Genomic DNA, 24,021 nt, shown 5'->3' on the forward strand with positions numbered 1-24,021 from the left:
ATTGTTTTCATTAGTCACTATGCTGAATTTATGTCATCCCTATTTTTTTTCCACAAGAGGAGTAGACAGTGGCATAACCACCAGATTATGAGGTCACTGTAGTAGGAGCAGGAGAAGCTGTAGTGAAAAGAGATGATTGAGGGAACAAAATGCCATTGGAATGAATAATTCGGCCAAAGGGATACAGAAAAATAAAGGCAAAATGATTTTGTTTTGGTGTCAGTGCTTCTTCCCCACACTCACCACTCTTTAGGTTATTATTTAACTAGTGCCACAAACATGGCTAGTTTGTAGCACTATTTATAGTTTGAGCAGATGTTTTCAGAGAACTACCACAATGTGCAGCAGCAGTCAAAAAAAAAACCTAGGAACCACTAGGAAAGGTAGTAAATATCATAATGCCACTATATAAATCCACGGTATGTCCACACCTTGAATGCTGCATGCAGCTCTGGTCACCCCATCTCAAAAAAAGATATATTAGAAATGAAAAAAGGTACAGAAAAGGGCAAAGAAACATAAGGGCAGGGAACAGCTTCCATATAAGACGACATTAATAAGACTCGGACTGTTCAGCTTGGAAAAGAGACGACTAAGGGGAGATATGATAAAGGGCTATAAAATCGTGAATGGTGTGGAGAAAAATTGTTATTTTCCCCTTCACATAACACAAGAACCAGGGGTCACTCAATGAAATGAATAAGCATAAGGTTTAATACAAAAAAGAGGAAGTATTTCTTCATCCAATGCACAGTCAGCCTGTGGAACTCATTGCCTGGGGATGTTGTGAAGGCAAAAACTATAACAGGGTTCAAAAAATAATTAGATATATTCATGGACAATAGGTCCATCAATGGCTATTAGTCAAGATGGTCAGGGATGCAATCCGATGCTCTGGGTGTCCCTAAGCCTCTGACTGCCAGATGCTGGGACTGGATGACAGGAGATGGATAACTCGATAACTGCCCTATTCTGTTCACTCCCTTTGAAGCATCTGGCATTGCTCACTGTCTGAAGATAGGATACCGGGCTAGATGGACCATTGGTCTGACCCTGTATGACCATTCTTATGTTCATGAATGGTACTTTAGAGATTAACGTGAGGACCCCAACCCACTCCCTTTTGCTTGCATGGAACCCCATGGAAGTCAACGGGGCTCTGCATGGATGGATGCATGCACAATTTTCCTTGCTGTATTGGGGCCTACCCATCAGCTTGGAGGAGAGTTTACAATCTCAGTTAAAGGTGACCTGCAGAAGAATTAAAAAAAAAAACCCAAACAACAAAACAACAAGCCTGGATAATGCAGAAAGAAGGCTTGAAAAGTTTTGCTTTACGGTTTGCGTTTTACATGAAAAATCTAGGTCCTGGTACAATCTACAGTGACTAGAGACTTAGTGAAATTATGACACCAAAAGATGTTAAGAGAATGTAGAAGTTGAGCAGCTGAGAAGGGAAGCAATGCTATTTAAGCCACTTTGTTTATTTTTGTTAACATGTATTTACCTTCATTGACTGATTAAAGATTTTGGAGAAATAAAGAGACACTGTCAACAACAATGCTTTAAGTTAATGCGACTGAGCTCACGAACTTCCCCGAGACACCCTCTATTCTCAGGAAATCCTCCTACAAAAACACTGGAAAACTAGACTTTACATTTCTGATATTTCTAAGGTCAAAAACACAGAGAAACAAAAAGCAAACTTAAAAAAAAAAAGTCGTTTTAGGTCTCCTTAAAGATAAAAGCAACACATGTAGGTGAACAACTCCAGATGGAGTTAAGGGATTGAAAGATGAATGTGATAACAGAAAGACTGTGTGCTAGTTTAGGCAATACATGTAGCTTGAGAGCGTAAATTTAACAGATTACAGTGACTGTCTTATTTATAATTGAGTAGAGGTTTCTGTAGGACATTTACATATCTTGTCTCTACAACATTTCAAAGGTCCTAGTGGCATTTATCTTTCCGAATGCATAGGGAAGGAGCATTATAACTCTTATTAGTGTTGCACTGTTGTTGCTGATGGCCATCATATTGCTAAGAATCATAGATTGTGAGGCCAGAAGATACCATTAGGATCATGTACTCCTACCTCACTTCATGATGCAGGCTGTAGGTTTTACCCCCAATGATTCTTCCATCTAGCCCATCAACTTGTTGAAGCACACCATCGCTTCTAAGAAAAACATCCAATCTTGATGTAAAGACTCCGAATGATGGAGAATTTACGACAACCCTGGGTAATTTGGGATGTTATGGGGAACACTATGGACAGAAAAACATTCCCACCCTCCTTTGTTGACACACATGAATTTGTGATGGGCATATACCAGAAAGGTTTGGCATTTCCTGGCCATAAATGTCACCTTGTAATGCTAAAAATATAAAGTAGAGCTGCAGAGGGAAGGGGTAAACTAATAGGAAATGCAATATAAAGACCAAATTCTCTTACATGTTGCTCTCAGTTCAATTTTTAGGACTGCAGAACAATTCCCATTGTCACTTTTCTATGAAATCTGAATGTACTAATGCATAATATTAACAGCAGTTTTTAATTATTTTTGAAGATTCATACACAAAGATGTTCCCTATATAAAACAAAAAGACTTAGTTGAAGGAGACAATCAACGAAGACCCACAGTCATAGAGGCCAAGAATCAGCAATACAAACTAACCTTCCTCTTAATTTCTACGGTAACGAACTTTATGTCTGAAGAGTTAAATAAAACAACAGGATCCAATACAAAACTGTGCTCCTTTATCCCCACAGCTAACAATAAAGTCATTTATCTATACAGGAAAAGCGGCCAACAAAGTGTACAGTACCCACAAGCACTACCTTCTTAATTTAAAAAGTGACTATTTATAGCACTGGTGGGGAGATCCAGAAAGCATATGGAAGCACTGATAAGCACCTAAACATTCTAATGTTTATCCAAAGCCTCTCGGTTTTACAGTTCTTGTGGAAACTGGCTTTTCAGTGATTTCCAATACTTCATGCTTATTTTCGGGCTGGAAATGTTGAAAGAACTGCTCCTCTCATGGTATTCTGAAACTTTCATTTGCCTGAACCTAGAAGGGCAGGGACATCATGAAAATGAAAAAAAAAAAAAAAAAAAAAAAAAAGAGGGGGGAGTATAAAAATTATCCAACCTTTTTGTCCTGGATCAAAAAAGGTTCAGTTCAAGTTTGCAGTAAAATTTAAAAAGGTTGACTTACTTGTTCTTACAGCCTTATTTACAGACACTTGCTGTAATTTACGCAACAGGCTTATTTTAAACCCTATCCCACAGATCTTTACAGTAGCCAGTAAAAGGAAAATGTGTCCTTGCTTACCTGAAAATTTCCTTTCTTCAAGTAATAAGGTCCACAGATCTGTTACAATTGGTACTTCACATCCTTGCAGGTTGGGTGCAAAACCAGACCTGTCAGTCTCTGGCAGCAGGCAAATACCCTACATCCAGATGAGACAGCTTTCACAGCCAAGATAATTCAAATCTACTTTCTTACATTACAGATTGTGTTAAATATACTTTGAGGAAAAAGCATAACAATTTCTTCTACTCCAGAGCATGGTAATTTTCATCTAATGACAACAAATCCAAATCCTTGAATGTCCATTTCCATCTCTATTATGAATGATTGTTTGTCTCTGGGGTGGGTCAGGTTTGTGGGACTTCTTACTTGAAGAAAGAAAATTTTAAAGTAAGCTCAGATAAACTATCCTAATCTTCTTCACACTAAGGACCATAGATCCATTACAATGGGATTTTCATAGCAGTGTGCCTTCAGGGTGGGAAACAGGATCATCCTTTAAAAGTGGACATCCAAAATGTGATAGCGTGCGCGTGTATATATATTTTATCTCCTCCACCATATCCTGGGCACTGAGGTGTGGAGAAGACTTCTGCCAAAAGAAAGGAAATGGCACTGGCTAAGATCGGATGACTAATATGCAGAACTCAGTGAAAGTATGTGCTGATGGCCATATGACCATCTAGCAGATCTCAAAATAGGAGACATGTCTACTCTGATCTAAGACTTTCCATGTTCTTAAGGACTTGACTTACATGCTTAACCAAAGGAGGAATATTTCTTGAAATTTACCTAGGGAATGAATTCTATGACAGTTGTGAGGCCCGCCTGTCTGAATTAAAAGTACAATACTGAGTCTCTTGAGAGAAAGCCACCAATGGAAAGCCTGCTCTAATGGATAGAAAGTATAATGACATCTCCTGAAGAGGTTTATTCTAGGCAAGGCTGTAAGGAGCAGATTGAGGTTCCAAGGTTGTGCTCTATGACCTTGCAGAGTTGGAATAAGGTTGATGCCCTAAGGAAGCGGTAAATGTTGGGATTTGTACAAACTTGTTTTTCTTGAATATGCCGAGATTATACTATAGATACTACCTTTTTGTTAGGCCACTCATTCAGCCACAATAAAACCTTCCAGGAGAAACTCAAGGCTATGTTTCATTGGTATAACATGGTAATTAAACTGTGAACTTTGCACCAGCCCGTAGAATAGATTCTGTCTGTTGACTTCTCTTTTGGAGTCCATGATAGCAATAATCATTTCATCCAAGCATTTATTTTCAATCTGTCTGGTCCCAGATGGAGGATCGGTTTTGAAGTTCCAAACCTCCTTTGAGGGACAGCAACACCTAAAAACCCAATGCTAGGTTTATCAGGCCCAGGAGCCAAAGCCTTTTCAGCCAGAAAGGCATACATGGCATCACTGTTGCTCTCTCATTCCTATCTTTTGTATTATCTTGGGGAGCACTGGAAAAGGTGGGAAGACACAGTGGAGACCTTGCCCAGCTTTGCGAGAGGTCATTCCACCCCCTGATCCTGACACTCAGACAGACTGAAGGGCACTTTATTTATTGTTTCCAGATGCAAAGAAGTCAATCACCAGCTCACTAAGTTGACATGATGAGCAACATACTACTGGGTGTCAGAGCCACTCTGCTAATCCACCTTCTACCAGGTAAGCCTTGGAGTTCTTCTCCCCCTTGGGCAATGTATGGAGATAGGAAATTTTGCTCCACCCAGGACAGAATAATTTCTCTCTGGGGTAGAACTGATTGTGTTCTTCCCAGTTATTATGAAAACTATCAGACATGTTGACTCTTGCCACCAGGAAGTCATCTGGTCCGTTATCCATGGAGGGCAGTGTTCTCAGAGCTCAATAAACCACTGTGTCCCAGCTGGTGGATGCTGGGCTCTCTCTTTCTGGTTCCCATTCCCTGAACTGAACCAGAAGGATCCCTTCAAAATACCTGATTTTCTGCATTCACTAGTGGGAGTGGAGAATATACAACTGGAGCTAGTTTTCTGTCCATGACTAAGATAGAGTGAGATGAGGAGATACCCAGAATTACTGGCAAGGTATCATATGACATCTGGACCACTGAAGCTCTTCACAAAACATACAAATTGTCTGAGAATGGTGAAATGGGAGTGTTTTGAAGATGAGCCTCCTTTAGGAATTTATTTGGATGTTACAGACAAGGCCCTGCTCTGCTTGTTCCCAATTCTCAGAGATTAGAAATAGGATGGACAAGAGGCTGTAGTGCTCCAGTCAAAGTATATAGTGGATTATTTCATTTGTGTCATGGCCTTTTCCATGGGTTGCTGAGACTGGAAATGGGACAAAGCTTTTCCTGAAATTCTTGCACAGCTCCCAATTTTGACAACATCCAGTGACCTTAATTGATTAAAGCACTTTTGCTCCCAAATTGAAAGAGCCTAGCACCAATCAGGGGTCTACTATAGACAGGGTTGGTTAGAAGACCCTTAGATAGCCCTGAGGCAACAGAAAACAGCTAATGACCATGCACTTTTCTAGCTACCACTTGCACAGAGGCATTTTCTCCTGTTGTAATTCAGACTCCTTCAACTTGCCATATGACCTGTATTCCTTCCTATAGTTTCTGGCATGAGTCAGGATTGTAAATCAACTTTTCTTACACTCTGAACAGCCTCAGCTTTTCATAAAGTTTCCCATTGTATTGCCAAGATAGCCATGGGATAAATGGATCCGAATCCCTTTCTTTCTTTCTAGGGAGAAGCCCTGAGACTCTATGATTTTTAGGCTGAGAGGAACCATACTCGCAATACTGTCCACCTACATTAGCACTCCTTGTGAAAGCATGCACGGGCACGCAGGGTTTCAGATGATAGTTCATATTTGTTTGTTTATTTGTTTTGGCCTGATGGACCAGGAGACATTTTATATCCAAAGGAAAGGGCTGTGATTGTCTGCCTGGGCTTGGCTACCTGTGAAGGGCTTGTATAGTGAACAGGACTTTCTTACAAGTAAAATCTCCCCTAGTTAGAAACATCAAGTTCTTGACCACTGGGGAAAATAGTCACATTTATTTTCTGTAGTGATAGCAGGTTAAATTTTGATGGGTACACACTGAGGAACCTTATATAATAGGGGCCAGGGTGGGAAACTGGGGTACAAGGAAATAAATGGCATGCCAAGAGGTCCTTTACTGCCTGCCAGTTCTTCCACCTCTGGACTACTGTCTCTCTTTTCACTGCATAGCCATCTGCTGAAGGGAGGAGGCAGAGGTGAGGAATGGCGACCTGCAACAGAAACTGGGAGCAAAAGAGATAGCCCAATAGTTAGGGCTTGGCGACCCACAGCAGCAGCTGTGAATTATAATGCAATACTTTCCCCATCTTTTAGGGGTGGCAGGAAACCATTAGCCTACTATTGCATTACCCCACTATCACACCTGCCCAGGAAGAATGAGGAGAGATATATAGCTATAGATTGTCTGGAGTAGCTGCAGACTTTCTAAGCATAGTTTCACAATATTCAGTATACTTTTGCACGAAAGAGTCTATCCCATGTGTCTTAGTTTCTTTTTGTTTGTTTTAAAACATATTTTACTATTTCATTAACTAAGGCTATATCTACATTACAGACTACGTCAGCATAACTGAGATCGCTTAGGGGTGTGAATAAACCACCCCCCTGAGCGACATAAGTTACACCAACATAAGCACTCATGTGCACAGCGCTATGTCGGTGGGAAAGCTTTTCCTGCTGACATAACTTCTGCTGTTCATGGAAGTGGTTTTATTATGCCAATGGGAGAGCTCTCTCCCATTGATATAGAGCATCTTCACCAGATGTGTTGCATCTGTACAGCTGTGCCCCTGCAGCGCTGTATGAGTAGACTTGCCCTAACTCTTATGGGCTGCTAGTCTTCCTCGGGTAAGGAGGAAGAATTCCCTAGGAGGTGGTAGGCGGGGCAGGAGGGGAAATGTAATTATAGAGGAATGACCACATATCTAAGGCCTAGTCTTTCCAGCATTAACCTGCCACACTGTACTCTGTGTTGGTGAGGAGAAACAATGTTCATTTAATTATGCATTTAGTTCCCCTTGAGAGTTTGCCTCCTTCAGAGAAGCGAGAAAATATTTCAAGTGACTAGCACTTGTCCTCTTTGAGTCTCCGCTCCCCTCCGTGGGCCCCTTCTGGGTCTTTCAGCAAGGTGCCGGACTAGGACTCAAGGATGGGTTCCCCAGAAGCTCTATCCCTTTCTGTTACACAGGATTCAGATAGGCATGTGTTTCCCCTGGAGATCTGAGCCTGGGATACAAATTGGGATCTCCTGGGGTAGGGGGGAAGCCTGTTATTGAAGCAGCAATAGGGGGAGGGGGCTGCGCCTGAAGGACCCTTATGGCACTCTCTGGTGTTGGCAGAACTTGTGCTATGTCCAGTGCCCTCCACCAATGACTCAATCAAAGGGGAAGCAGAGAAAGGGAGAGAAAGGAGGCTGAGTTCCAGTCAGAGGTGTGGCTGCTGGTGAGGGATATATACATGCTGCTATTCTGGCTTCACTCCCCTTATGGAAATGGAGGCGAGGGACCTGCTTGCCCCACAGCTAGGTCTTTCCAACCCTGCCTGGCTCATTTCCTGCCTGGAAAAGCCATGGCAACCCTTCCCAGACTAGGTTGTGAGGGAAATTGCTCTTTGCCCACAGAGCTGGGTGTCGGGGGGGGGAGGGGGGGAAGGTGTGTGTGTGTTCGCTCCAAAAATCAAACTTAGCAATGGGAATCAGATGGACACATTACTGAACTGAATTTTTTGTCTAAAAATATGAACTAAAGTTAAAATTTTCCTCAGCAAAACTCTGCAGCACGGAGGGGAGCTGCAGGCCTCTGTAGGTAAAGAAAAATCTGGAGACAAGTCAAAGCGGCTAGGGATTCCCCAGCTACTACTGACTGACAGGTCTGGTTCTGTCCCAACCTGCAAGGAGACTGTATCCATTGTAACAGATTTGTAGACTTTAGCACAAGAAAGAAACCTCAATGTAGAGCTTCAGTCAAATGTTACATGGAAATCTAACAATATGATATTCACCCCAATTCTTTTGCGTAACATGGCCGCAGGAATATTCTTCCAGGAATATAAATAAGAACTAGCTAAGCAAGACTTCTTAATTATGAATCTACATTGGCACTGATCAAATTAATTTTTTTTAAGGTGTGCTCAATAACACCCTTCTCAAGATCATTTCCAAATTTTCCTTCAACAACTGACTAGTCTATAACTTATCATTACTTGTTTTTAATCATGGAGTTATGTCTGTCACTCACAAATCTGACACGTTATCTGGGAACAGCAAGTGTTATGACTGAAACCCTTGGGAAGTGATGAATATTTTCTGGACCAATTATTTTACCTGCCTGAAGAAAAAAAAATGTTCAGGTCTTCCGTTTATCATTTGCATAATCACACATTACGACATATGGCTAACAACTCTCAAAATTGTACCATGTAATTTGATCTCAAAGATAAAAACAAAGTAACTGTTTAACAAATCTACCATTTACTTATCCGCCGTCTTCAATTTCCCATTGCATTTATTTTAGTAGGTAGGTTTTCTTCCTGCTTTAGTTTCTCTCATCTATGAGTGCATCTGAAAAACCCTATATTGTGAGATAAAATGTTAGCTTTAGTTCAACATTCAGTATTTCTTTTTGCTCTGCTAATCATGCTTTTGACTTACTTTTGCTTATTTGACTAGTCAAACCCTCCTCACCAGATTTTATTTAACAAGAAAACAAAACCTTCTTATCGGATTCTTTATACCCACCTTGGTTGCTCTGGTTTCTTTTTAGACTTAACTATGATATATTCCAACTGCAATTTTTCCAACTTTGGGAAGGGTTAAATTTGGTTCTTGGGAGCTGAGGGACTAAGAGCATTGCTCAAGGCCAGGCATACTCTAGAATGGTGAAGCTCAATAAAAGCCTTCTCTCCCTCCAGCAGTGCACCTCAGTCTTGAGGCTCTCTTGAGGAGAACCTATTAATCAAGCCCAGTTCAGCTATGTCTTCACTAGGTATTTTACAAAAAGATTCCCATCGCTGTAAGCACTGGTTCAAATGAACAGGTGTTTGCAACAGCAGGAAGTTATATCAAATTACCTACTGGCCATACATTTTAAATCTTTAATTTTTAAAGAGATACATTTAAACACATCCTATATTTATTAATCTTTAGCACAGAGCCATTATGCAGATCCTGGCAAAACACATGTTGAAGTTTTCAGCTTAGAATGGTGAAACTGAGGAATTTCTTCTGAAAACTTCAAATCTGGCATCATGCCATCCCTAGGCAAACCCTTTTTTTGTTACTGGGTCTGGAAAGGGATTTTTTCCCCCCCCTGTGCTCAGATCTGCACTGCAGCTGTGATCTGGGCAGGGTTTAAAGGCACTGTGATATGAAACCCCCTAATGTGATCCTGTTAATAAAAAAAAAAAAATCAGAACTAAAAAGGAAAAAAGATTCAGCTGCTTAACATATTGTATACTGAGGATAAGACTACGTGCATCTCACTTCCATAGAAACAGAGGGGAGGAAATCAGTACTTCTGGGAAACTGAGGTTTGTATGTTTAGACGGTATGGATTTAACACTTACGAGTCCTCTTTACATAATTATTTTTAGGATGGGAAAGGTGTATCCTTAAGCTCATAGGAAACTCCAAAGGACTGCTGGACCAGTTTTTATTAACAAGAATATAATTTTAAAACAACCCTTGCCCTCTGAAGTTTACTTTGTTTACAGTGCCATGAACAGGCTATAGTAATAATGACAACTGTATATATTCAGGGCCTTTAATCTAGAAGGATCTCAAACCTCTAACAGACTGCACCGCTCACCCACCACTGAAATGCAGCCATGTGTAGAGCAGAATATGACAGCCATGCTGTACGAACACCACAACACAGCAGGGGCTAAAAAAGTAACTTCCACATTTGAAATCATAAGCGTCAATTTTTCTTTTTAGAAAGGTAATATGTAATTACCTAAATTGAAATTCAAGGAGGTAATGGGATTGATACCCCTATTTCTATGAAAACTGCCATGGGAATGTCTAATCCTCACAGATAATTCACTTCAGTTTTATAGCTCATTCAGAAAATAGAGTCCCCACATCACTCTGCTACAGCACTGGTTGGGAACTGACACAAAAGGAAGAGGTTCCCTCAATGAATCACAAACACTGCTTCTTCCAGGACTTTTGGTGTTTCTTTGAGCTCTCCCATCCAAGTACTCACTAGGCCCATTCATGCTTAATTTATTAGATACGACATGATAACAGCCCGAGCTAATATAAATGTAACAACCGAGTAGTAAGGTACACGTATCAAAATGTACTGCAGTAACAAGCCTAAGCAGTTGTAATATCCTTAGTACTGCACAGCGCCCACTTGGAAGCTCCAAGGGAAACAACAGTAAACTCACAATAGCATTACTGTGCTGTCTCTGAACTTGGGTGACACTGCTGGATATAATCTGGTAAACAAAAAGTCTGCAAGCTGGGGTAGATCTGAAGGATGGGCTTCTCTGCTCAGTGAAAAACAAAATTTAAAAAGCTTATTTACACATACTTATATTTTATGTATTTAGTTACTCTCCAGAAAATTAATGCCTGATTGCATGTAGAGAACCATTCAGCCCCCACAGTGCTTCTCTGTCTGATTATGCATATTTCCAGATAAAACTCTGCATTGGGAAGAGGCACATGTTCATAAGAAACAAGTAAGGGAAATACCATAGCTACACAGGAGTAAAAAAAAAATAGATGGGGAACTAAGGCACTGAGAATGTAAGGGTATATCTAGACTGCCCTGCAGTTTAGAAAAGGGGGAGTGAATAACAGCATATACCAAAGTGCTGTGCTGTAACTCCCCCATATGGATGTTGTGAGCATAAACTCAAAAGGTCTGGAGTTCATACTAATATAGTCCTCTTCAAAGACTGTATGTCGTGTATGTGCTAGTCACACACCCCTTAGGTCAAACTGTGAGGCAGTGTAGACATGCCCTAAGAGATTTGTCCAAGCTCACACTGGAAATCTGTCCCAGAGCTGGGACCTGAACCTGATTCTCTTGAGTCCCCACTAGCACACTTACTGTCATAGAATCATAGAATATCAGGGTTGGAAGGGACCCCAGAAGGTCATCTAGTCCAACCCCCTGCTTGAAGCAGGACCAATTCCCAGTTAAATCATCCCAGCCAGGGCTTTGTCAAGCCTGACCTTAAAAACCTCTAAGGAAGGAGATTCTACCACCTCCCTAGGTAACGCATTCCAGTGTTTCACCACCCTCTTAGTGAAAAAGTTTTTCCTAATATCCAATCTAAACCTCCCCCACTGCAACTTGAGACCATTACTCCTCGTTCTGTCATCTGCTACCATTGAGAACAGTCTAGAGCCATCCTCTTTGGAACCCCCTTTCAGGTAGTTGAAAGCAGCTATCAAATCCCCCCTCATTCTTCTCTTCTGCAGGCTAAACAATCCCAGCTCCCTCAGCCTCTCCTCATAAGTCATGTGTTCTAGACCCCTAATCATTTTTGTTGCCCTTCGCTGGACTCTCTCCAATTTATCCACATCCTTCTTGTAGTGTGGGGCCCAAAACTGGACACAGTACTCCAGATGAGGCCTCACCAATGTCGAATAGAGGGGAACGATCACGTCCCTCGATCTGCTCACTATGCCCCTACTTATACATCCCAAAATGCCATTGGCCTTCTTGGCAACAAGGGCACACTGCTGACTCATATCCAGCTTCTCGTCCACTGTCACCCCTAGGTCCTTTTCCGCAGAACTGCTGCCTAGCCATTCGGTCCCTAGTCTGTAGCTGTGCATTGGGTTCTTCCATCCTAAGTGCAGGACCCTGCACTTATCCTTATTGAACCTCATCAGATTTCTTTTGGCCCAATCCTCCAATTTGTCTAGGTCCTTCTGTATCCTATCCCTCCCCTCCAGCGTATCTACTACTCCTCCCAGTTTAGTATCATCCACAAATTTGCTGAGAGTGCAATCCACACCATCCTCCAGATCATTTATGAAGATATTGAACAAAACCGGCCCCAGGACCGACCCTTGGGGCACTCCACTTGATACCGGCTGCCAACTAGACATGGAGCCGTTGATCACTACCCGTTGAGCCCGACAATCTAGCCAGCTTTCTACCCACCTTATAGTGCATTCATCCAGCCCATACTTCCTTAACTTGCTGACAAGAATACTGTGGGAGACCGTGTCAAAAGCTTTGCTAAAGTCAAGAAACAATACATCCACTGCTTTCCCTTCATCCACAGAACCAGTAATCTCATCATAAAAGGCGATTAGATTAGTCAGGCATGACCTTCCCTTGGTGAATCCATGCTGGCTGTTCCGGATCACTTTCCTCTCATGCAAGTGCTTCAGGATTGATTCTTTGAGGACCTGCTCCATGATTTTTCCAGGGACTGAGGTGAGTCTGACTGGCCTGTAGTTCCCAGGATCCTCCTTCTTCCCTTTTTTAAAGATTGGCACTACATTAGCCTTTTTCCAGTCATCCGGGACTTCCCCGGTTCGCCACGAGTTTTCAAAGATAATGGCCAATGGCTCTGCAATCACAGCCGCCAATTCCTTCAGCACTCTCGGATGCAACTCGTCCGGCCCCATGGACTTGTGCACGTCCAGCTTTTCTAAATAGTCCCTAACCACCTCTATCTCCACAGAGGGCTGTCCATCTCTTCCCCATTTTGTGATGCCCAGCGCAGCAGTCTGGGAGCTGACCTTGTTAGTGAAAACAGAGGCAAAAAAAGCATTGAGTACATTAGCTTTTTCCACATCCTCTGTCACTAGGTTGCCTCCCTCATTCAGTAAGGGGCCCACACTTTCCTTGGCTTTCTTCTTGTTGCCAACATACCTGAAGAAACCCTTCTTGTTACTCTTAACATCTCTTGCTAGCTGCAGCTCCAGGTGCGATTTGGCCCTCCTGATATCATTCCTACATGCCCGAGCAATATTTTTATACTCTTCCCTGGTCATATGTCCAACCTTCCACTTCTTGTAAGCTTCTTTTTTATGTTTAAGATCCGCTAGGATTTCACCATTAAGCCAAGCTGGTCACCTGCCATATTTACTATTCTTCCCTTTCTTCCTCCCTATTATTATCAGTGCCTACCTACAATGGATGATAGGTCCTGAAGTGCCAGTCCAAAGAAATTCATACAAGTGTAACTAAACCAGTGCAAGACCCTAATGCAGAAACGCTGCACTAGAGCAAAACGTGCCAGGCACTGACGAGACTTACTAGGTAAGTTCCACTGGTGCAAGTCCTGCTGTGCACTGGTGCAGTGTGTGTCTATGCTAGAGATTTTCACCAGTGTGAATATATCAGTGCATCCGATGAAGTGAGCTGTAGTTCACGAAAGCTCATGCTCAAATAAATTGGTTAGTCTCTAAGGTGCCACAAGTACTCCTTTTCTTTTTGCGAATACAGACTAACACGGCTGTTACTCTGAAACATATCAGTGCAGTTATACCACTGCTAATTTCCCTAAGGAAGACAGGACCTCTGATAGAGGCATACCGTAGGTTAAACAGACAGATTAAATTTTTAAAGGCTTTTTTTTAAATATTCCAAAACAGGGTAGAAGTTTATGACATTTTTAAAATGAGGGAGGTTATCAGAATTGTGGTTTTAGAAAAATTTGGGATAATTACCAATTCTAAGGTCCTAAGAAATCTAAGCTGCCAATTCTCTGGTTTCTCTGCCAGAATGAGTGTCACCCACTGACCCTAACATTTCCCTCCCTTGTTCACTTTGCAGATGTGTGTCAAATACCAGACTCACAGGAACAGAGGATGCCCCTTATAGCATACACGTTAAGTGTGGTGGTACACTCCACTGAATTCCTGCTTCTCACCGTGCAGTGAATATACTAGAGACAGGATTCAGAGGGGCTGTCTAATGGAGAACCACAGGGAGTAGATGGAGGCTGTAAGAACTGTAATGAAGTGTTAATAGCACACACAGAGGCACTAAAAGCTGCAAAATTAGCCTTCTTGGTGTTCGAAACATGGGACTATGAGACTTTATCTGCTGTCATGGACTCTCATCTATAAAATCAGCACAGGGAAATTTAGCACAGAACTACAGCAAATTATTTCTACGTTTGAAAGAACTATTCACAATGGGGAATTCTTTGCAACACATACCTCCCCCCATACCAACAATTTCTTAACCCGTAGAATTATATTTGTTTTTGCCCTTTGTTTTATTCATTTGTTTAAATTATCTACTTATTTTTCAGTAAGCACTAGTGTAATCAAGGCTGCAAAAGTCACTGAAGCTGACATGGTCCTTGCTCTGAGGAGCTTACTATATATATTACAAACACAGATGGTAAAGACCCAAGCCAGACATTGCTAGAATATAACATACTGCCAATTTGAATTTTATAGCACCTTCTATCCCAAAGCATTCTGAAGTGCTTTACAAACTGATTTACATGATACATACAGAAACTGCTTCACCTGCCACTAATGTGCAGCCACCTCTGGGGGGAAATCAGGCAGCTGTTATCAGTGTGCTGCAAGAGCACATAACAATTTAGGGCAGGAAGTGAAAAAGGATCATGCAACCAACTGTAAAGAGAATTTAGCAAGGCAGAATGGAATTACCAACCTATTGGCCGAAACTGGCAATGATCATAGTTTTACATCACAACAAAAGAATCTAAAAATAGATATATTTAAGCAGTAGATACCGAAGATAGGTATTAATATGACTATTCTAACATTGCTACTCAATGTTGGAAAATATAGTGAGTGCTATTAAATGAATGTGAATGATCTGTTTTCATAGGCAGCAGGGAGGATTTTACTGCTCTCTATTGCAGTTTTACTCTTCCGAGCTCTCCACCTATTCCCTTCACACAAAGGTGCATCTTGATAGTAAGTACAGTAGCACAGGTCCATTTTAGCTGGGATAGATGTTGTCCATTGCATTTGCACATCAAATGAAATCAGCCAGCAAAGTCTACACATTTATATAATTTTCTGGCCCAGCAGAAAATCAAATATCAAAGATCACTGAATAAAGGAACCTCCAATGGAGGACACTTTGGAGCAAAGCAGCCTAACATGACTTCCTTCCCCAACCTCTCAGGATTCATAGGTTATTGATTTCTGTTTTATACAGAGCTGTACACACTTTAAACATAATCACGTTTCAAGACTACAGATACAATAGAAACAAATAGTTTCTCATGTGCTAATTAAATAAAAAGTTCTACACACAGATCAAACTTTGCTTGCTCCAGATGCATCACTGTTAGCAATGCTTTGAAACGGGGACTACAGGCACTTGGCTAAAAGGACTGAAAGATGTGTCCAGTTTGATTGTAGTTTCTGTAAGCGCTTTCACATTCTTGACTGAAATGCTATTTTCAAGCACATTGGTGGAGGAAAAAAAGAGGAGAGATTAGCCTGATTTTCAGAAATGCCAACCACCCACAAATCCCACTGAAGCCAATGTCAACTGCAAGTGCTATGCAGCTAAAGATCAGGCCAGAAGATCTTGTGGTTAAGACACAGGAGTGGAAAGCAGGAGACAGGTTCTGACCTGAATATACCTCAAACTTCCAACATAGTCTTGGACAAGTCCTGTTGTCTCTGTGTTCCAGTTTCTCATCCATAACATGGGGCTGGTACTCCTAAAGCACCTCATATGGATGATGTGAGGTAGGGACATAAATATCCATTAAAAAAGTTAACTGTTTAAACAATTAAAATTATATCATTTAATCGGTTAACCGATTAAAGGGTGAGCGGCTGGGGCCGCTCCGGTGGGCCAGTGTTTCTGGGGTCGGTGGGCCGGCCTGGGGCTGAGGCTGCTCCAGCTGGCCCCAAGGCTGGGGGTTAACAGTTAAGGTCGGCTAACTGATAAGACTAATGCTTACTGTTTAGTATTTTACATCCCTAACACTGAGGCTGATTTAGTTAATAATTGTAAAGCGCATTGAGATCCTCAGATAGAAGGCGTTAGAGCAGGATGAAGTGTTACTTATGATTAATTTGGACGAAGTGTTATTTATTATAATTTTGTGACTTCCTAGAGCAGTGGTTCTCCAGCTTTTACGTTCTGTGGCTCACTTCATAAGACTGTGCACCCTTCTCATGAACCAAACACCCCAAATCTCTCTAGCCTGGTTCTCACAAGGTTTCATTCTGAGAACAAGCAATATATGCAGTGTTATTGTAGCTGAATTGAGTCCCAAGATATTAGCGAGACAACATAGGTGAGGTACTATCTTTTATTGGACTAATTTCTGTTGGTGAGAGAGACAAGCTTTTGAGTTTACACAGAGCTCTTCTTGAGGTCTGGGAAACGCACTCAGCAGGTATATCTACACTGCAGTTAAAAACCTGCAGCTGGCCTGTGCCAGCTGACTTGGGCTTGCGCGGCTCAGGCTGTGGGGCTGTTTAATTGCAGTATAGACTTCCGGGCTCAGGCTAGAGCAGGGCAAACTTTTTAGCCCGAGGGCCACATCTGGGTATGGAAATTGTATGGCAGGCCATGAATGCTCATAAAATTGGGGGTTGGGGTGCAGGCTCTGGGGTGGGGCTGGGGGTGCAGGAGGGTGTTCTGGGCTGGGACCGAGGGGCTCAGAGGGCAGAAGGGGGATCAGGGCTAGGGGAGGCGGTCAGGGGCGCAGAGTCTGGGTGGTGATTACCTCAAGCAGCTCCTGGAAGCAACAGCATGTCCCCCCCCTCTGGCTCCTTTCCGGCCAGGCAGCTCTGCACACTGCCCTGTCTGCAGGCGGTGCCCCTACAGCTCCCACTGGCTGTGGTTCCCAGCCAATGGGAGCTGCGGGGGCAGTGCTTGAGGTGGGGCAGCGTGTGGAGTCCCCTGGCTGCCCCTATGCGTAGGAGCCAGAGGGGGGACATGCTGCTGCTTCCGGGAGCTGCGCAGAGCCATGGCACACGTGGCGTGGGGCAAGCCCTGGACCCCACTCCTCAGTGGCAGCTCAAAGGCCAGATTAAAATATTTGAAGGGTCAGATGTGGCCCCCAGGCCGTAGTTTGTCCACCCCTGGGCTACAGCCTAAGCTCGGGGACTCTGCAAGGCAGGAGGGTCCCAGAACTCGAGCTCCAGCCTAAGCCAGGAAGTCCACACTGCAATTAAACAGCCCCACAGCCTGAACCCCAAGAGACCGAGTCAGCTGGCATGGGCCAGACGTGAGTGTCTAATTTTCTCTGGTGGAGTGTCCTTGTTTGGTGAAGGCCATTTTAAGTGTGTTAAAGAATATATCCCAGATTTTTTCCTCTGAGCATATTCTGTGGTATCTGAGTGCTTGATTGTAGATAACAGATTTCTTGGTGTGTTTGGAGTGGTTACTGGATTTGTGAAGGTAGGTGTGGTGCTCCATGGGTTTATTGTATACAGTTGTTTGTACGGTTCCATTGCAGATGCCGATCACTGGGTCCAGGAAGCTGATGCTAGTGCGTTAATGTTCCCACATGGGATATCATCAGACAGTTACAACACATACTCAATGGAGAACATGTCCTGAAATAAATCTTTCCTGAACCTCCTCTTCTTCCCTTTAAAGAACCCCCCAACCACTCCCACCTCACCATCCCTACCAACCAGGACACACCAATTCAAAGCAGCACCAGACCCTGCCAGAATAACAGATTCAAAACCTGCAGACATATCTCCACTGGTACGAAGGTCAAGATGCCTCATAACATACCTTTCAAGATCCCTGGGTCCTACACATCCCTATCGCTACATGTGCTACATATCTCATCCAGTGCACTAAATGCCCCAACAACAACTTTGTGGGTGAAACGAGGCAAACTCACACAGAAAAATGATAAAAGATAAAAATGCCATATCACCTGTGAGGTTTCAGAGTAGCAGCTGTGTTAGTTTGTATTCGCAAAAAGAAAAGGAGTACTTGTGGCACCTTAGAGACTAACAAATTTATTATCACCTGTGAGTGAACACTTTTCTCTGTGTATATAATGTCTTCTGCAGTTTCCACAGTATGCATCCGATGAAGTGAGCTGTAGCTCATGAAAGCTCATGCTCAAATAAATTGGTTAGTCTCTAAGGTGCCACAAGTACTCCTTTACTTTTCCCAAAGTGATCACTCTATATCTGACCTTTCAGTCCTCATCCTCAAATGAAGCCTGCACAATACCTTCAAAAGATGAGTCTGGCAGCTCAAATTCACAACTTTGCTAAATACTAAGAATCATAACCTGAATAAAAAGACACTGGATTTATGGTTTACTGTAACAACCTGTAACCCACTTAATCCCCACTCTCCAGTTTGCCCCAATGACTGGAGAGGTGTTAATGGGACACTTCACCTTGAATGGTGCTTTGAAATGTGTGTGAACTACGTACGCTAAACGATCTGTTTCACCTTGTATTTAGCTGTGACACTCTGAGTACATTTCCCAGACCTGAAGATGAGCTCTGTGTAAGCTTGAAAGCTTGTCTCTCTCACTAACAGAAATTGGTCCAATAAAAGATATTACCTCATCCACCTCGTCTCTCTGACAACCAAGATAGAAATTTTGAGTACTGCAATCTTATGGCAAAACACTCTACATCTTCTGCCTGCTGTAGCTATAGAATGCAAAAGAATAAGTTAAGATTCAGTAATGTGTGGTAGAATATTTTTCCTCCCAACTCCTCCCCCCGCCCCCCCATAGTGGAAGCATACTGATCTTACATAAATAGGATACGTCATGACTCTTGCTTTCTCTACACTTCTACCTAGGAGCTTCAGGCACAACGGGGACACTTAAAAATAACAAGAAAGTCAGGCTAGTGAAAGAAAGGTGTGTCATTCAGTGTGGTGGTGCTGACAGTTCTAGAGCATCAGTGGATAACAGACCTGTCAAGTCTCATCTATCTGGTGGGAGACTCTCCCTCCTTCCCCCCAAAATTAATTTTAAGTTTAAAAAAGCTAAATGTCTTCCTCTTACGGAGACTTGGCAGTGCATGTTATAATGAGATTTTTTTAAAAAAATTTTTTTTAAATCTCTGTCAATCAAATTAGTCACTCCTTCACAACTCAGGGATAAAGGAAAAAGACTTCTGATTGTCAAACCCAGCACTAGTTCAAATACTCACAAACAAATATACTGAACTGTATCTGTACTTCTAAGTGGTAGGAGTCAGAGTACAAAACAAAGAGCAAGACTTCTGATCCCAGTAGATTCTCAGCAGAGTGGATGAACCAGTTCAGATAAAATAATAACTGTCCCAAACCTTTGCTCAAAAATCAAAGAGAACCTAAACAGGACCTTTTTTTGAGATTTGAAAAATGTCAACCCTTTGGCACCTAGGTATAATGGGAAAAGGCACACTAGGAACACAGATACACAGAGAGGGTAAAATATAAAATAAGAAATAAAATATAAGATAGGATAGGACTGATTTAGGGAAAGACATGTTGTCCATCTTTTAGATGAGATGCAAAACCAAAGTCTTGACCACTTGTGTTCATCAAAAATTCAAATGCATTTTTTCCAAGGACTGGTGTTGAATCCTAGCGTCCAAGCTAAATTTCAACTCTGGCAATTACATTCTGCCTATCTATATCCCACCTAGTTTCTGCGAGACACAATTCCTCACTTTCAGTCCTAAACTGTTATCTAGGGTTGCTGTTCTGCACTTTTCAACAGTTATGACGTACCACCCCAGAAATGGCTGCATTTCAGTGGCAGCTAATCTCCAAGTATCCATTACTTATGTCACAGGAACATTTGCAAAGATGGAATTAGGTAATGTTTTTCAAGTGTTTGGATGACAGGTGCTACAGAAGCACAGAGTAATATAAGATGCAACATGAATTTTACTATTTTAATCAATGACAATTTCTCAGTACAGAGAGGTTACCAAGTAGAGAAATTTTATTCTGTTTATTCAGATTATTTTAGCAAGCAAACCACTCTGGTATCTGCACAATTTTCAGCAGTGTACTAAGGTATGTGACGAGCATCTGTCATATGTGGTTTCCTTCTTTCTCCTTTCCTCAGGGAGAAAATTACATGTAGACTGTTTTTTTAATTTTCTTTGAATGTATGATATGTTGTGTACTTACACTAGTGAATGCAAGGCTGATGTAATACCTTGCACTTGGAAAGGAAGGTGCTAAGGTTTGTGGTGATCTCCTGGAGTTTGTTTCATAGGTGTAGACTAGCCTGAGAAAGCTCTGTCTCCTGCACAAATGAACTTAACCCTTGCAGTAGACAGTTACATTGTGCCCAAGGAGCAGAGTTATTGAACAGAATCCTTGTCCTAGAACTCTGCATAATCATCTAGGTATTCTGGGCCCAGATCATTAAGTGCCTTGAAGATAAGGACTGAGACCTGAAAACACAAGCTTCACCTGCCTTAAACCTGAAGATTCCTGTTTATAGTCCCCTGCTTTTTAAAATGTATGTATGAACGCTTCATCATGTGCACCGTGTTTTCCACAATGGGCATATCCAAGACACAGTGAATTAATGGACCTCCTTCTTACTTCCCATAAAATTTGGAGTTTCCTGGATCACATTTTGTTTTTCCCACATAAAACTGGGAGTACAAAAATAAGCCATGTGTTGTGAATTTTTATTGTGCTCCATATCAAGTATTTGCTACACAGTATTCCAAAGACTAATGTGACAGAGATCACAGACACTCCATACATCATAACTGAGAAACATAGCATGATACTTTCCCTCCCAGCAATGCAATCTCTTGTGACTGACATTATCAGGAGACCAGAGGTATTTAACAGTCAGCAGAAGAGAGAAATCCTTCTGAATTCTGTGTTTGAATTTTCAATAACTGGTCAAGGTCAAAAAGTCCAGACTTCCCTGGAGGGATATTAATTTTATTTATGAAAGACTTTATTTGCACAAATCTGTAAAAATGACAGCTTGACAGGGTGCGTTTATTCATTAGCTGATCAAAAGGCATTAAGAGATGCCATTAAATAAATTAGCTAATTCCCGTACCCCCTTCTGTCCCTATATAACATGAAGAAACTTGTAATGGAGAGAGGATTTAGAAATCAAGAGATAGCAGTAAGACATCTCTTGATCCCTACACATTAAAAGGATATCGGTGAACCATTATCTATATAATCTAGAATTAAGGTAGAAGGAAGATGCCTGCTTCAAACAAGATGGGAAGCACTAATGTGGACTATCATTTCCAAAAATGACAGCTAGATGGTTGTCTGTGAGCTTTGGAAAGTTTTATATGTTACATCAGGGGAATTGTGTTTTGCTACCATAGGAAGCAAAGGTATAACAAACATTTACCTGGGGTCAGAATAGTGGCCTCCATTTATAAGCTTGTCCTAATGCTGGGGAAACTGTTCACTACCCAGCCGGATTATGAACATCCCACTAAAATCTGGAGATTGAGATTATCAACAATTTTATTTTTTAAAATAAGTGGGGATATAGGACTTGTATTGCAGCAGAGTATGGAGGTCTCAATCCTGGATTGGGCCCCAGTGTGCTAGGCACAATATATAATTACAATGAAAAGACAGTCCTGGCCCCAGAGAGTTTACATTCTAAACCAAGAATGCAACACTTATACAGTGAATAGGCCTCATAGTCTGTTCTCCTGCTCCATGTGTAAACTCTGCATTAATGCAAATTGAGTAAGACTACTTAATCCAAATGGAAACATTCTGCACCCTTTTTTGCACCAGTCTAAATTACTGCAACATAGTGAAGGGCAACCATAGAATATCAGGGTTGTAGGGGACCTCAGGAGGTCATCTAGTCAATGATGAATCAGGCCTACTGTCTTTGAGAGGGCAAAGTGAGGGACTAACCAGAATTGCTCTGATCACCTTCAAACAAACACCAAGAACAAAGATAAAGTCTAGGGATAGCTACCAAAGATAGCTGCTATTTCTTCAGTTTACATTGTGTCTTCCTACCCTGCTAAATAAACCAAGAATTAGTGATTCCAAGGCAAAATACATTGCTTTGCATCAAAATACTCAGGTAAACAACTGGAGAGGTCACAAACTTATTAAAATTAACACTAAGGCATAACCCAAAAGGAAGATGAAAGATTGCTGCCGAGTGAAATCTGCTCCTGAAATTTTAGATCCACACTTTATGTGAGTAACCTACTGGTATCTTGAAGAGCTAATACCTTGGTGTAAAATATACTTTTGAGACACAGGTTTGCTTCCCCAGTGGAAAAGAAGGGGGTGGGGGGAATCATTCTGAACTATTCTGATAACAAGATGTGAACATTTCCCATCTACAGGCAAAAAGATTTAATTCAAGGGGTCCAGTCCTCACTCCAAAAGAACTGTATGATTGTTCACCAACAAGAACAATTGTAGGGGCCACATTTCCCTAAGACTTCTTCCTTTTTATGATGTAATGTGGTACATTACATTCACTGAAACTTGCAGCAAAGGTTGGGCCATGTGAAACCTTTATGCATCCAATAATATTTTATATTTACATAGCATGTCAGCCTCAAAGTTCCTGAGGTGCACCACAAATCACATACAAACACAATAACTGAAAAGCAACTACCTCTGGATTAAGAGGGCAACAGCCAAAACAAGGTATGCTATGCTAAGTGTGCTTGCATTTTATATAATATAAAAAGTTGTGGACATGCTGGCAAAGAAACCAAGAGACCCACACGCTGAAGATATCTCAGTTTTGAAGATTTCCTCTGAAAAGACTCTCACATACTAAGCTACAGGAAACTCTGTTGATCCACTTAGAATAAAGGGGTAGATTTAACCTTCCCAGGACTTGTTCCAAACAGTCTAGGGTATTCCAAATCTAATACTCAGCTCTTTAAGCCATCCGCTCTAGCAACAAAAGATTAGATAACTAACAAACTTTAAAAAGAAAAAAAGTTACCTGTCTTAAGAGGTGACAAATCCTTTTTCATTTTCTTTTGGGACATTATAGCATGCAATAACCTCTCTTCATAGGCAAATGTGCAGAGAAAACTGCATGAGTCTCAAATACTTTGAATCTTCTCTATAGGAGTAAAGCATGAACATTGTAACATACCAGATGTTCACTTCTGGAGCTCCAAGTCACAAGTAAGACTCAGTTTCATTCAAGTTCTTATCCCACCCTCATCACTGTAATATCTGAGTGCTAACAGTGAGTCTCATGGTCTCTGCTAGATGCTAACCACATCACAAAACTACAACTCACAGACAGAATTCAACATCACTGACAGGTTTCAGAGTAGCAGCCGTGTTAGTCTGTATTCGCAAAAAGAAAGGGAGTACTTGTGGCACCTTAGAGACTAACCAATTTATTGGAGCATAAGCTTGCTCACTTCATCGGATGAAGTGAGCTGTAGCTCACGAAAGCTCATGCTCCAGTAAATTGGTTAGTCTCGAAGGTGCCCCAAGTCCTCCCTTTCTTTTAACAGCACTGACAGTCTGCTCAATAGTGCAGCAGAGAGATTTCAAATCAGAATGAAGGTGCATTATCAAAGCACTACTGGGGGAAAGCCCGTGCAGCACCGACCTTCGCTAGAATTATGCTGTCTCTGGTACAGATGACAGACTTTTGGCACGTGGGTGGCACAGTTGTTCTGAGTACCTTGGCTGCATCTGCCTGAGCAATGGAGCTTTCTCTTACTGACACATTGCAATGACTCTGCTGCTCTCACTCACACACT

The 24,021-nt window shown here is 41.8% G+C and overlaps 1 protein-coding gene across 5 annotated transcripts in view; it reads right to left on the reverse strand.

Annotated features, from left to right (window-relative positions):
• BICRA (BRD4 interacting chromatin remodeling complex associated protein) overlaps positions 1 to 24,021 on the reverse strand; it is a 114,125-nt gene that overhangs the window by 38,420 nt on the left and 51,684 nt on the right. For 3 of the 5 annotated variants that reach the window (XM_075122647.1, XM_075122646.1, XM_048832778.2), the window contains exon 2: positions 8,854 to 8,956. The exons of 1 other annotated variant lie outside the window; for it this stretch is intronic. The gene's annotated coding sequence lies outside the window, so the exon portion shown is untranslated. Of the gene's footprint in view, positions 1 to 3,340; positions 3,457 to 8,853; positions 8,957 to 24,021 lie in introns of those variants that run through there. One more of the 5 variants, XM_075122645.1, reaches the window with a different exon arrangement.

This window comes from Caretta caretta, chromosome 23 (genome assembly GCF_965140235.1).
Source record: "Caretta caretta isolate rCarCar2 chromosome 23, rCarCar1.hap1, whole genome shotgun sequence".
Lineage (NCBI taxonomy): Eukaryota > Metazoa > Chordata > Testudines > Cheloniidae > Caretta > Caretta caretta.